At 42.2% G+C, this 14006-nt stretch overlaps 1 protein-coding gene across 2 annotated transcripts in view; it reads right to left on the bottom strand.

The window, feature by feature from the left end:
- TRMT61A (tRNA methyltransferase 61A) overlaps positions 1-2790 on the bottom strand; it is a 32369-nt gene extending 29579 nt beyond the window's left edge. The window contains exon 1 of one of the 2 annotated variants that reach the window (XM_073569938.1): positions 2634-2790. The gene's annotated coding sequence lies outside the window, so the exon portion shown is untranslated. Of the gene's footprint in view, positions 1-2533 lie in introns of both variants that reach the window. The other variant, XM_073569945.1, reaches the window with a different exon arrangement.
- Positions 2791-14006: the final 11216 nt, after the last annotated feature.

The following is a 14006-nucleotide window of genomic DNA, read 5'->3' as shown; positions in this document are numbered from 1 at the left end:
TTGAGTATCTTTGGAGAGACCTGAAAATGGCTGTCCACCAACGTTCAACCATCCAACCTGATGGAATGATGGAACTGGAAAGGATCTGCAAGGAAGAATGGCTGAGGATCCCCAAATCCAGGTGTGAAAAACTTGTTGCATCATTCCCAAGAAGACTCATGGCTGTAGTAGCTCAAAAGGGTGCTTCTACTCAATACTGAGCAAAGGGTCTGAACACTTATGACCATGTGATATTTCAGTTCTTTTTTAGTAAATTTGCAAAAGTTTCTACATTTGTTTCTTTTCAGTCAAGATGGGGTGCAGAGTATACATTAATGAGAACAAAAAATTAACTTTTTTGAATTTACCAAATGGCTGTAATGAAACAGAGTGAAAAATTTAAAGTGGACTGAACACTTTCCGTACCCACTGTATATCTGCAACCATTTGTAATCCTATAATATAAATTTTTTTAAAGCAATGTTAACAAGTTCTGTTTAAAAATCTACTGCTGTTTTGGGTATACAGCACCTATGTGTCTCCACAAGAGACTACAACTAAATTACCATTCAGTGTACTACTTTTTTCTCCACCCGTTATTTAGTAATAAAAAGGAATGAGAATAAGGCCGGGATCACACATGCGAGAAACACGGCCGAGTCTCGCATGTTAATACCCGGCACTGCCGCCAGCACTTGGGAGCGGAGCGTGCAGCTTCATGTATTGCTATGCGGCCGCACGCTCAGCTCCCGAGGTTCGGTGGCAGTGCCGGGTATTAACATGCGAGACTCGGCCGTGTTTCTCGCATGTGTGATCCTGGCCTAAAGTGGAGAAACATGACTGCAGAATCAGACTACACTTATTTTGTTTGTAGTCTGTAACATAGGACTGCAAAGGAGCTGAGTACACAAAATGTTGGCAGTTTGCAATGTACCGTATATATTTTTCTTTTTTAGATGCATCAGAGACGAGGAAAAAAAAAAAAATTACAAAAGCACTGAGACAAGCATTTCATAGTATATCACTTAGTTTACTGGGTGCAGTAGTTGTGATAGAATCAGTTTTCTCTGCTGTAGATCCAGCAGAGCTGGGAATGCTGAGATCTGTATAACTCCACCCCCATCACAGATTGGCAGCTTTCTAGTTAACCCTGCCCACACCACTGATTTGCAGCTGTCTGTGTACATTATATATTGACAGAAATCTGCTAAGGCCTGTTTCACACTTCCGTTTTTGTGTCCGCCAAACGGATCCGTTTCCGTTTTTTTGACGGAAACTGATGCAAACGGATCCGTTTTTAAAAAACCGGATCCGTTTTTTTGACGGATCCGCGGTAACCACTAATGGAAGTCTATGGGACAAAAAAAACGGATCCTGCAAAAAAATGGCGGATCCGTTTTTTTACGGAAACCAACGGATTTTGACGGATTTGAAAAAACGGAAGTGTGAAACAGGCCTAATCAGTAGTGGGGATGTGGTTGGACCAGGAGGCATGATACACCTTGTCCTGTAGTGATAATATCCTGCTGATAAAGCAGTGATTGTATTGAAACAAAACACAGCCTAGTAAGTGACATCAATGGAATCAGGGTCTCTGCCCCTGCATAATTCAGCTCTCATATTATACACCAAAAAAAAAATTGAAATTCTATTTTTTTCTAAGTCACTACACCTCCTCATAAAATGCAATGAAAGTAATCAAAATGTTGTACGAAAGCACAAAATTATATCAAGAAAAACAACAGCTCACCACAGAAAAAAAAACAAGCCCTCACACAGCACCACTGTGGCAAAAATCTAAAAAGCTGTGGATTTCGAAACATGGCGAAATAAACAATTTTTGGGATTGCTGTAATTGTACCGACATGGAGAATCAGTCAGCACAATGCAAATTTTGGAACAGGCGATTTTTGGGGCTCTTAAAAAGTTATAGTAGGTTAAAAAGAAAAGCTTTTTAAGATTATTGTTGCACAAAATTCTTCAACCACATGCACCATGTTGAGGAATTTAGAATCATAGAATCATAGAATCGTAGAGTTGGAAGGGACCTCCTGGGCCATCTGGTCCAACCCCCTGCTCAACGCAGGATTCGCTAAATCATCCCAGTTAGATGTCTGTCCAGCCTCTGTTTGAAGACTTCCATTGAAGGAGAACTCACCACTTCTCGTGGCAGCCTGTTCCACTCATTGATCACTCTAACTGTCAAAAAGTTTTTTCTAATATCTAATCTGTGTCTCCTCCCATTCAGCTTCATTCCATTGCTTCTAGTCTTTCCTTGTGCAAATGAGAATAAAGTTGATCCTTCTACAATGTGACAGCCCTTTAGAATTTGGAACAAAAAGTCACTGAAGACAAAAGTTGAAAAAAAAAAAAGCAGAAATGATGAATTGGCCTTTAGTGGATGCATATCGCGAGCGACAACCTGCGGTCAGCGACATTTATTTACTGGCTACTTTACAGGCGCTGATCTCCTACGTTATACAACCAGTGAATGTAAATGGAGGAAGCAGAAGCTGCTCAATATTCACAGGAGAAGAGAGAAACATGAAAATACCCAGTAGCCATGATCACATCATGGAGGAGGAGGAGCCATATTGCCAGAAGGAAGATCTAGAGAAACCGCCCCTGAACCGCAACAACACCGCAATCATTACCTTTATGGACGCTACAGCGGTGTAATGGATGCAGGCGATGAGCAGCTGCGCAGTTGTCGCTTCTCAGTCTCCCTGTCATACACGTGGGCGCCGCTTCCGGGTCGCTTGCTGATGACGTCATTGTTTTCTGGCTAGTAGCGCACTAGCCAGAAAACAGACTGCAAAAGTAAACAGTGTCACATGACTCATTCTTGCCGCAAGCTCTAGAAACCAATCAGATTGCTTCTTCTTCTAACGCCGCACAGATAAAAAAAAATAATGAAAGCTGCATTCTTATTGGCCGGGCAACCGTTCAGCGTTTTATGGGGCAGTTTTATGATGGGAAAATGTCCTTTTGTTGTTACTTGTAGCAGCCAATCACAGCATAGCTTCCATTTTACCAGAACTGTTTATAGCATGAAAGCTGAGCACTGGTTGTTATAGGCAACAAAGTTTGTCCATAAAAAACAATTTTTGCAGACATTTTTTGGTAAATGAGCTCATTCTATAGAAATGGATGCAAAGGAAAACATGAAGCAGTTGGCCATGGCAATAAGACGGTTTTTGTTGTATTGTTATACATCATCTTTAGTCCTTAAAGGGATTCTCTTAATTTTTTTTATAAAGATTATTTTACAATATAATTATATAGGCTGACTTTTTTTTTATAAATAAAGTTTATTTTACAGTATAATTATATAGGCCGACTTGTCCTGGGTGATGGATGCTTATGGTGCACAAAGCGCGAATCTGATAGGGCATTCGGTGGGGAATCCATATGGAAGATTCCGCCGCCTGGGTGCAAGTGCCTCACTGTTTACTAGAATAGGGGTGATGACCGTGTCCCTCCAGTCTAGCCTCCCATCCTGTTACACCGTCTGTCCCAGAACACTCACTTTTGGCCAGGGTTTACATAAACCATTTGTCTCAGGACTGGAGTATATAAAATATTCTAATTATATATAAATCGGTGACTATAGATAATATGATAAAGAGGACATAAAGGAGGATGTAGAAGGACTCATTATGGGTACCTGGTCAGCATACTTCATAGAACTGTGGGTCTTCGAATCCCATGGACACCTAGATACCCTTAGAGGGTCAAATTCCTACGTGGACATGTCCCCTCACTTGGCACCAATTATAGTTCTAACAGCCAGTCAGGAGTACCAGGATAATTCAAGGGGTCTGAGTTACAATATCTCCTAGAACAATTCGAGATTCAGAATGAGAGCGCCATTATGAGGTTACTCTGCAGGTTAATAGTGCTGTGAAGCCGTGTGGCGGAACTGAATGCCTCACTGCCAGGACAAAATGAACTTTATTGCTCCCGGCAGCCTTGGGCTTTCAGTCATACAGGCGCCGCCGGCACGACTTCAGTCACCGCTCATAGTGAGCAGCAGCTGTAACCGCGCTTTGCACTGATGCACCGTAGAGCCAGCTGTGAGTCAGTGCCAGGTGTAGCCGCGCCGGGCAGTTGAAAGCCCAAGGCTGCCAGGAGCAATAATGTTCATTTCCTCCCGGCCACGGTGCCTCTATTGCCGTGGTCACGCAGCTTCAGAGCACTATTATCCTGCAGATTAACCCCATATCTGCAGCTTAATGGCATTATTTTCATGACAGGTTCCTTAAGCATATTGGAACAATTAATGCAATTACAAGAAAAGCGACTGTTTTTTGGAGGCCGGTCATGGACAATTGATTACAAAGTCTGAGTGGTCCAGTGTCTGCACGGACAACCACATCTGTCATGTCCCTCGCTCATATATATAAATATAGGGGGGAACTTCAAATTCAGAGATATTAGGCAAACACCTTCCCAACATTGTCAGATGTTGTTTTGACACCATTCACGTTTAAATATTAAGACCTGTGGAACGCTTTGTAGCAATGGCCTTCATTTTGCAAATAGTAAGTTATAATTCAGGGTAGGGCATCAGTCACACGTCTGATTTTTCCATGTATAAGAATAATGGACCAATTATCTGATCCGACCCTGATCAAAGTTTGAACAGAGTGTGGTCCGAGTGTCCTCCGATTTTGTCATAAGTGGAGAAATAAAAAGAATAATTGTCTCCGTCTTCACCATTCTGACAGTCTGTAAAAATCGGACCAAATGTCATCTGAGTGTGTAATGTTGGTGTTGCTTACACTTTTATTTCTAGTTTCAGATCTATCAACGTTGTTACAATATGTGCTTCCTCTTTACAGATAGCTTGTGACTATTTTTTTCTGACCCCATACAGGAATTAGTCAGTTCATCTTTTGGATATATGTGCTATTAATATCAATGTGAAATAGGTTGAAGTATTTTTTGGTAATGAAAAATCATTGCTTCCTCTAAAATGTGGCATTATATTTATTATAAAATGCAGTCAGGAGAGGAAAATTCTACTAAAAAATGTAATGACCATTCTTTGTTCCATAGTGTATTTCTTTCTTGAATATATATTACTAAGGAAACTTCAAGTTGGACTTGGGCAGGGTGATTAAAGATTTTTTTTTTTAACAAACTGAAGGGCCTGTTACACATAGCGATATCGCTAGCGCGTCACCGATTTTGTGACGCAGCAGCGATATCACTAGCGATATCGCTACATGTGATGCTCACCTCTGACCGGCTCCCCCGCTGGTTATCGCTGATCGCGCGAGATCAGCCCGGTCCATTTCTTGTCGTCGGCTTCCTGCTGGCGCCGACGAGCGAGCCATGGACGCGGGCGGAAGACGGTCACCCTCGCCGCGTCTGACAGGTGAGTATCGACCGCCGACCGCTGCTATGTCGCTGGTAAGATCTGCCTGTGTGGAAGCTCACTAGCGACCATTTAGCGATGCACCAGCGATCCTGACCGGGTCATATCGTGGTCGGGATCGCTGGTGCATCGCTAAATGTAACGGGGCCTTGAGACTGAGAAGAAGAGTTTTCCAAAACCAGAAAATCCCATTAGGCAATGTACCAGCATTTCCTGTAGTTTATTGACCTTGTATTCTGAGTTGTAAATTCACAGCACCTTGTAATAACCCTTACAAACCATACACCTCTGGTAGCAACGGTTGCCTTCGTGATTGGAAAAAGCATGAACATTTGCAGAATAGAGTGAAACTTCTCTTGCCATTTTCATGAGTCTTCACTTTAGACTTCCTGGAAACCTATGTCATACCAGGATCATACATGTAAATTATTAAAGGGAACGTGTCATCAGAAAATGACCTATTATTGAAGTCAAATTTTTCTGTTAAATGTATTTTGTTTTAAATTGGCAATTTTTGTTTTCCTTTTCACAATCTTTGTTAAAAAAAAACAACTCTTGCAATTTTCACACCATCCATTTGGGCTATTATATTCTATCTTCCTGTTGTTTCAGGAAACAACACACACGACCATTCAAAAGTTTGGGGTCACCCAGACAATTGTGTGTTTTCCATGAAAACTCATAGTTTTATTAATCAAATGTGTTGCCAAATGAATTTAAAATCTAGTCCAGACACTGACAAGGTTTGAAAAAAAGATTTTTATCTGAAATAATAATTTTCTCCTTCAAACTTTGCTTTCATCAAAGAATGCTCCCTTTGCAGCAATTCCAGCATTGCAGACCTTTGGCATTCTAGCAGTTAATTTACTGAGGTAATCTGGAGAAATTTCACCCCATGCTTCCAGAAGCCCCTCCCACAAGTTGGTTTGGCTTGATGGGCACTTTTTGCGTACCATACGGTCAAGTTGCTCCAACAACAGCTCAATGGGGTTGAGATCTGGTGACTGCGCTGGCCACTCCATTACAGATAGGATACCAGCTGCCTGCTTCTTCCCTAAATAGTTCTTGCATAATTTGGAGGTGTGCTTTGGGTCATTGTCCTGTTGTAGGATGAAATTGGCTCCAATCAAGCGCTGTCCACAGGGTATGGCATTGCATTGCAAAAAATGGAGTGATATCCTTCCTTATTCAAAATCTCTTTTACCTTGTACAAATCTCCCACTTTACCAGCACCAAAGCAACCCCAGACCATCACATTACCTCCACCATGCTTGACAGATGGCGTCAGGCACTCTTCCAGCATCTTTTCAGTTGTTCTGCGTCTCACAAATGTTCTTCTGTGTGATCCAAACACCTCAAACTTGGATTCATCTGTCCATAACACTTTTTACCATTCTCCCTCTGTCCAATGTCTATGTTCTTTTGCCCATATTAATCTTTTCCTTTTATTAGCCAGTCTCAGATATGGCTTTTTCTTTGCCACTCTGCCCTGAAGGCCAGCATGCCAGAGTCGCCTCTTCACTGTAGACCTTGACACTGGCGTTTTGCGGGTACTGTTTAATGAAGCTGCCAGTAGAGCACCTGTGAGGCGTCGACTTCTCAAACTACAGACTCTAATGTACTTGTCATGTTGCTCAGTTGTGCAGCTTGGCCTCCCACTTCTCTTTCTACTCTGGTTACAGCCTGTTTGTACTCTCTTCTTAAGGGAGTAGTACACACCGTTGTAGGAAATCTTCAGTTTCTTGGCAATTTCTCGCATGGAATAGCCTTCATTTCTAAGAACAAGGATAGACTGTTAAGTTTCACATGAAAGTTCTTTTTTCTGTCCATTTTGACAGTTTAATGGAACCAACAAATGTAATGCTCCAGATTCTCAACTAGCTCAAAGGAAGGTCCGGTTCATAGCTTCTCTAACCAGCCAAACTGTTTTCTGCTGTGCTAACATACTTGCACAAGGGTTTTCAAGGGAATTGTAACCATCCATTAGCCTTCTTACACAGTTAGCAAACACAAAGTACCATAAGAACACTGGAGTGATGTTTGTTGGAAATGGGCCTCTATACACCTATGAAGATATTGCATTACAAACCAGATGTTTGCAGCTAGAATAGTTATTTACCACATTAACAATGTATAGTGTGTATTTCTGAATCATTTAATGCTAGCTTCATTGGAAAAAAACTGTGCTTTTGCTTCAAAAATAAGGATATTTTTAAGTGACCCTAAACTTTTGAATAGTAGTGTATGTACATAAACACCAAAAAAAGAACGAGCTTTAAACATAGGTCAATGATAAAATCAATAATTTTATTAAACCAACATTTATAAAACCAAGTATGAGTATGTGTAAAAAGAGAAAAACCACAGAAGAGGCAAATGGTGGGTATGCCTGGATGTAGGTATACAAGCAGTAATCAAATAGTCTGTACACAGTGGAAAAACAGCTCTCTCAAACGTTCTGCATACCTGAATATGCGTGTACAAGAAATTAATATTTGATGGGTCCACCTCGATGTTGGTGGGGTGACTTTTATTCCCTTTTTAAATTAAAATGGTGTTAACTGCGCTCACTATTTATTTACATGTACTATTACTATTTACTTACTACAGGGTAAATGATAATTTTTTTTTTTTCTTGAGTCTTGTCTGTAAAATGACCACAGTGTGAACGTGCTCTTACACGTTGCACGTATAACAGCTTATAGTCCATCTTGGTGTCTTAGAACACTACTTTACCCATAAGATGAGCGATCCTGGAGACACCGCTCAACAAGGAATGGAAATATGTTTTACCTTTGTCCCAAGGTTCCAGGATGCAAGGTTCGTGCTGTGTGTAGAGCGGCTGGATCCATTCAGACAATGGAAGCTCCACGAGTATGAGTTACGTCTGTGATTGATCGTTAACTCAAGAGTTTCTGGACAAATTGTGGATATCCTGAACTTTACAATAATATGCCTTAGCATGATAGAGATACTGTGAGTTCTGATCATTTTGCCATGCAATGTATACTATAGGGTTTTTTTTCTGTATATTTTAAATTATTCAGGTATTTTAGATTTATTCTATAAAATCTGCACCAATGTTTTATAATGAAATTGTATCTTGTCCACCTCCTTTTGGTTACTTTGATAAGGCCACTAGCTTAGACACACGTAATACTATCCCCATTGCTTTAAAAGGCATACTCCAACCATCCGTGTCCGGCCACGATAATTGTCAGAGGAAACAAATGGTATTTGCAAAGTGTCATAATACATTTTATTGTATTTTAACACGAAAGTAAGCAATAATAAAGATATTAAAAAGAGGAGATGAGTTGGCATCTCTTCTGTGAAAGTAGATGAGGAGGAACCTAGGCGACCCCACAATGCACAAACCTTTTTCAATGTGTGGAAACTATCCACTACGGCTAATAGATGAGGGACTGATTTGGAATCCCCTCTACAATACACAGATCTGGTATTAATGATCTATCCTAAGGGAGCATTCAGACAGACGTATAAATCGGATTGAGGAATGCATTGCTTGGACTGGCCGGCAGCTCTCCCAACCCGAGCGTGACAGCTACATATATTTCTATGTCTATAGCTGTCATGCTCGGGTCGGGAGAGCCGCCAGCCAGTCCAAGCATTGCGTTCTCATCTCTGTCCTATTTATATGGCTGTCTGCCTGAGCCCTTTGGGTAGGTAAATAAATGGCCAGAGAACCCCTATAAGTGCACTGTGATGTTATACAATAATACATGGCATAAAATCACACACCATTTTGAAGAGATACGGGGCGGATTCATCAAAAACTAGCATAAAATCTTTGAAAAAAATTATTTTTGCAGGCTTTGGGTGTTTTTACACCAATTTGAAACGGTCTTCACTCACTGTGCGACTGCAGACTTATGAGTCTCCCAGTACCAGGAACGGCGGTGATGTATGTGTTATACATATTAGCGTGTCATCCATATTCTCAATATGCAAAAAATGACACGGAGGTTACCATTCACGTGCTGTCTGTTCTTTTCACAGTTCCTATCGCTTGGATGGACCAAAGTAGGACATGTCTCTGCTTTTTGCTGTCAGTAAAACAATCTGGCAGCCCCCAAAACGTCAAACACTGACGTGTCCTACTGGACAACTCCTTATTAAAAGCCCCAGGTTGCAACATAAAATAAAAAATACTGTATAATTACTGGCGTACCTCCAATCTCAGCACTGTATCCCCTGCAGGTCAAGTGACGGAAAAGGGAAGGCTGCACCTCATCAGTGCACATTGACTGGCTGCAGTGGTCATGTCACATTATGTCAGGTGACCACAGGGGATACAGATCTGAGTTGGTTAAGAACAGCCCTAGTGTGGGGGTTTTCATTTTATGCTGCACCTTGAGGCTACTATTGAAGGGTTGTCAAGAAGTGAACAACCCCTTTAAGAATTAGTAGTGAATGTTGTTAGATTTTTTGTATTTGCAATATTTCTGCCTCGTGACATTGCATGTCCAACATCATCTAACACTCTCGCACTAGTTACAGAGAGTCCAAGTTTAAGGGAATGTTCACATGCTGCAGATTTGTGCTACTGCAAATCCTTTCTATATAGGCAGTGTGGTGGCTCAGTGGTTAGGATTGCAGCGCTGGAATCCTGGGTTTGAATCTGACCAATGACAACATCTGCAAGGAGTTTGTATGTTATTATTATTATTATTATTATTATTATTATTATTATTATTTATTGTTATAGCGCCATTTATTCCATGGCGCTTTACATGTAAGGAGGGGTATACATAATAAAAACAAGTACAATAATCTTAAACAATACAAGTCGTAACTGGTGCAGGAGGAGAGAGGACCCTGCCCGCGAGGGCTCACAATCTACAAGGGATGGGTGATAATACAGTAGGCGAGGGTAGAGCTGGTCGTGCAGCGGTTTGGTCGATCGGTGGTTACTGCAGGTTATAGGCTTGTCGGAAGAGGTGGGTCTTCAGGCTCTTTTTGAAGGTTTCGATGGTAGGTGAGAGTCTGATATGTTGTGTTAGAGAGTTCCAGAGTAGGGGTGATGCGCGAGGGAAATCTTGTATGCGATTGTGGGAAGAGGAGATAAGAGGGGAGTAGAGAAGGAGATCTTGTGAGGATCGGAGGTTGCGTGCGGGAAAGTACCGGGAGACGAGGTCACAGATGTATGGAGAAGACAGGTTGTGGATGGCTTTGTATGTCATGGTTAGGGTTTTGTAATGGAGTCTCTGGGCAATTGGGAGCCAGTGAAGGGATTGACAGAGGGGAGAAGCTGGGGAATAGCGGGGGGACAGGTGGATTAGTCGGGCAGCAGAGTTTAGAATAGATTGGAGGGGTGCGAGAGTGTTTGAGGGGAGGCCACAGAGCAGGAGGTTGCAGTAGTCAAGGCGAGAGATGATGAGGGCATGGACTAGGGTTTTTGCAGATTCTTGGGTGAGGAATGAACGGATTCGTGAAATATTTTTGAGTTGAAGTCGGCAGGAAGTGGAAAGGGCTTGGATATGTGGTTTGAAGGAGAGATCAGCGTCAAGGATTACTCCGAGGCAGCGAGCTTGTGGGACTGGGGAGAGTGGGCAGTCATTTACTGTAATTGATAGGTTCGTAGGGGGGGTCACGTGAGATGGGGGAAAGATGATGAATTCTGTTTTGTCCATGTTGAGTTTCAGAAATCTAGCGGAGAAGAAGGATGAAATAGTGGACAGACATTGAGGGATTCTGGTCTCCCCGTGTGGGTTTTACTCCGGTTTCTTCTGTTTCCTTCTCCACTAACAAATACATACTTATTGGGAATTTAGATTGTGAGCACTAATGGGGACAGTGATGATAATGTCTGTAAAGTGCTGTGGAAATGAATGGTGCTATATAAGCAAAGCATAATGAATACATTTCCATGTGCCTAAATGGTTTTCTTTGGAATGTTTTTTGCAAAACAAATCAAATGAATAGGAAAGTAACCTGCAAAAACAAACAACTGCTCCATGTAAATATACCCTAAGGCTGTGTTCACATGTTGCGGTTTGGTTGCGTTTTACAGTACCAGCAAAAGCTATGTGATTTCAGAAAGCATAGTTTTTTTTCCAGACTGAATTTGAAAACTACTGCTTTTTTTGTAAACAGCAGAATGTCATTTCTTTCAGCGTTTTTTCACTCATAGAAAGCAATAAGTGCAAAAACACAGCAAAAATGCCACAAAAAAGTATCAGGTTTTTGCTGTGTCTTTAGTGAAAAAAGCAGGTACAGCCGTGTGTGAAACTCATTTATTTTTGTGATTTTCCCTAGTATAAATCTTAATGTCTTGGTGTCCTCACCTGAGAATGGAAGTTAGGATCAGTACAGTTTAATTAAAGCGAACCTGTCACCAGGTTTGGCTGATACAAGTTACGGCCATCGCCTTTCAGGGCTGATATATAGCATTCTATAATGCCGATCTGACCTGCAAGTGAAGAGAAATAACTTTTATTATACTCCCCTGTGGGGCGATCCGGTCCAATGGATTTGCTTTTACACTTTGGTCGGCCCTTGAGGCGGTCCGGTACGATTGTTGTCGCAGGTCTGGGTCCGGCGCCTCCCATCTGCTTGCTTCATGGCTCCCCGGCATTGCGCTCCTGCACAGGCATGCTTATCTGCCCTGTTGAAGGCAGAGCAAAGTACTGCAGTGAGTAGGTGCCGGGGCTCTCTGACCTTTCTGGGCCCTCAACAGGGCAGATAAGTATGCCTGCGCAGCAGCGCGATGCCGGGGAACCATGAAGCAAGCGGGAGGGTGGCATCGCAAGAAGATGGGAGGCGCCGGACCCGGACCTGCGACATCTATCGTACCGGACCACACCCGGGTGAGTATAATAAAACTTGTTTTTCTTATCTTGCAGTTCGGATCGGGGGCTTATCTACAGCATTATAGAATGCTGTAGATAAGCCCTGTAAGGCAGCGGCCGTATCTTTATATCGGTCAAAACTGCTGACAGGTTCGCGTTAAATTAGTGATGTGTAAAGTAAACATTGGCTGACCAAGGTGTGAGATTAAATAATACCTGACCAACTCAAGGGCCGACCAAAGTATGAAAGCAAACAGTGTCATTGCTCAGCCAATGTCTTAGGCCGGGTCACACTAACCTGCGCAAAATACTGTCCGTAGTTTACAGGCGAAATACGGATGAATGACCCCTAAATAATGCTCCGTAGGTCATCCATAAGCAATGTGCGGTCGCGTATTTTGCGCATGTGAGCATCCGTATGTAATCCGTATGGTATCCGTATGGCGAGATTTTCTCGCAGGCTTGCAAAATGGACATATAATGGAGCCCTATGACAGGGTTTATAACAGAAACCAAAGAATAGATATAGACACATAGAATGCATATATATATATATATATATGCATTCTATGTGTATATATCAATTCTTTTGTTTCTTTATTAAAACTGTCAGTGTGAGTTTACTGTATAGCGCACTGAATTGCCGACTTTGCTAAAAGACACCTGGTGCGTATTTCTCGCAGGTCACATGTGTGGTCCGTGCGTAATCCGTTGTTTTTGCGCACCCATAGACTTGCATTGGCGTACTACGGGCGTAGTACGCTGACAATCGCAGCATGCTGTGATTGGCACGGACCGTAGAATACGGATGAGAAATATACGGCTGGTGCGAGGGACCCCATAGAGAATCATTGGTCCGTGTGTAATGCGTGCTTTTAGCGCCTCTCACTCGGCCGTATTCCTCGCCAGTGTGACCCCGGCCTAAGGGTCATACTCACATTCGAGAAACTCGGACGAGTCTCGCAAGTCAATACCCGACACTGCTGCCGACACTCGGATCGGAGCGTGTGCTTGCATAGAAATACATGGAGCCGCATGCTCTGCTCCTGAGTGCCGGGTATTGACGTGCGAGACTCGTCCGAGTTTCTCGAATGTGAGTATGAGCCCTTCGGTGAACTATTTCCAACCTATTCACCTTCCCCGCTGTTACATTTGCAATTGTTTTGTTTTTTTCATTAACTCATGAAGTTTTTTGTTCAGAATAGTCACTACTTTTTTCAGGTAGAAAAATCCTTTTCCACTAAATAATTTGATTAAATTGCCCTTTTTTTTTTCTTAAAAAAAAAATGGTTTTATGGTTTCACATAAGTGTTGGGGTGACCTGTGTTCACGCTTCTGTAGCGGAAGCAAAGCTGAACTTTGGGATCCAGAAAAATGCAGCAAAACCCGTTTTTTGTTTTGTTTTTTGTAAGCAGCTTGTTTACAAGAGAGCAGGTTTTGCCTGCAGAGAAAAAAAAAGCAAAGTATGAGCATAGTCTAAGGTTCCGTTCCCATGATGAGCTTTTTAGGCTGTGTACCCACGTAAGCGTTTTTTTACGTTTTTACCAGCAAAAACGCTTAAAAAAAACGCTTACAAGAAGCATCCCATTCATTTTAATGAATTCCTCACTTTTTGTGCACATTGATGCGTTTTTTTCAGCAAAAAAAAAAAAACATCGCGGTAAAAAATGCAACATGATCATTAATTTTGCGGAAAAATCCGCATTTCTAACTATATTCTATGAGCAGGAGGCTGCTCCTGTAAAAAACGCATAAGGCTAGTTTCACACTAGCGTTTATGAGCGCAGCGACGGCCTGCGCACGGCTGCCGCTAAGCCCCACCCCCTGCCGCG

This window comes from Dendrobates tinctorius, unplaced genomic scaffold, assembly GCF_039654945.1.
Source record: "Dendrobates tinctorius isolate UK_male_01 unplaced genomic scaffold, ASM3965494v1 ptg000006l, whole genome shotgun sequence".
Classification (NCBI taxonomy): Eukaryota; Metazoa; Chordata; class Amphibia; order Anura; family Dendrobatidae; genus Dendrobates; species Dendrobates tinctorius.
Note: the sequence above shows the minus strand (reverse complement) of the source record. Positions and strands in the feature narration are given on the sequence as shown.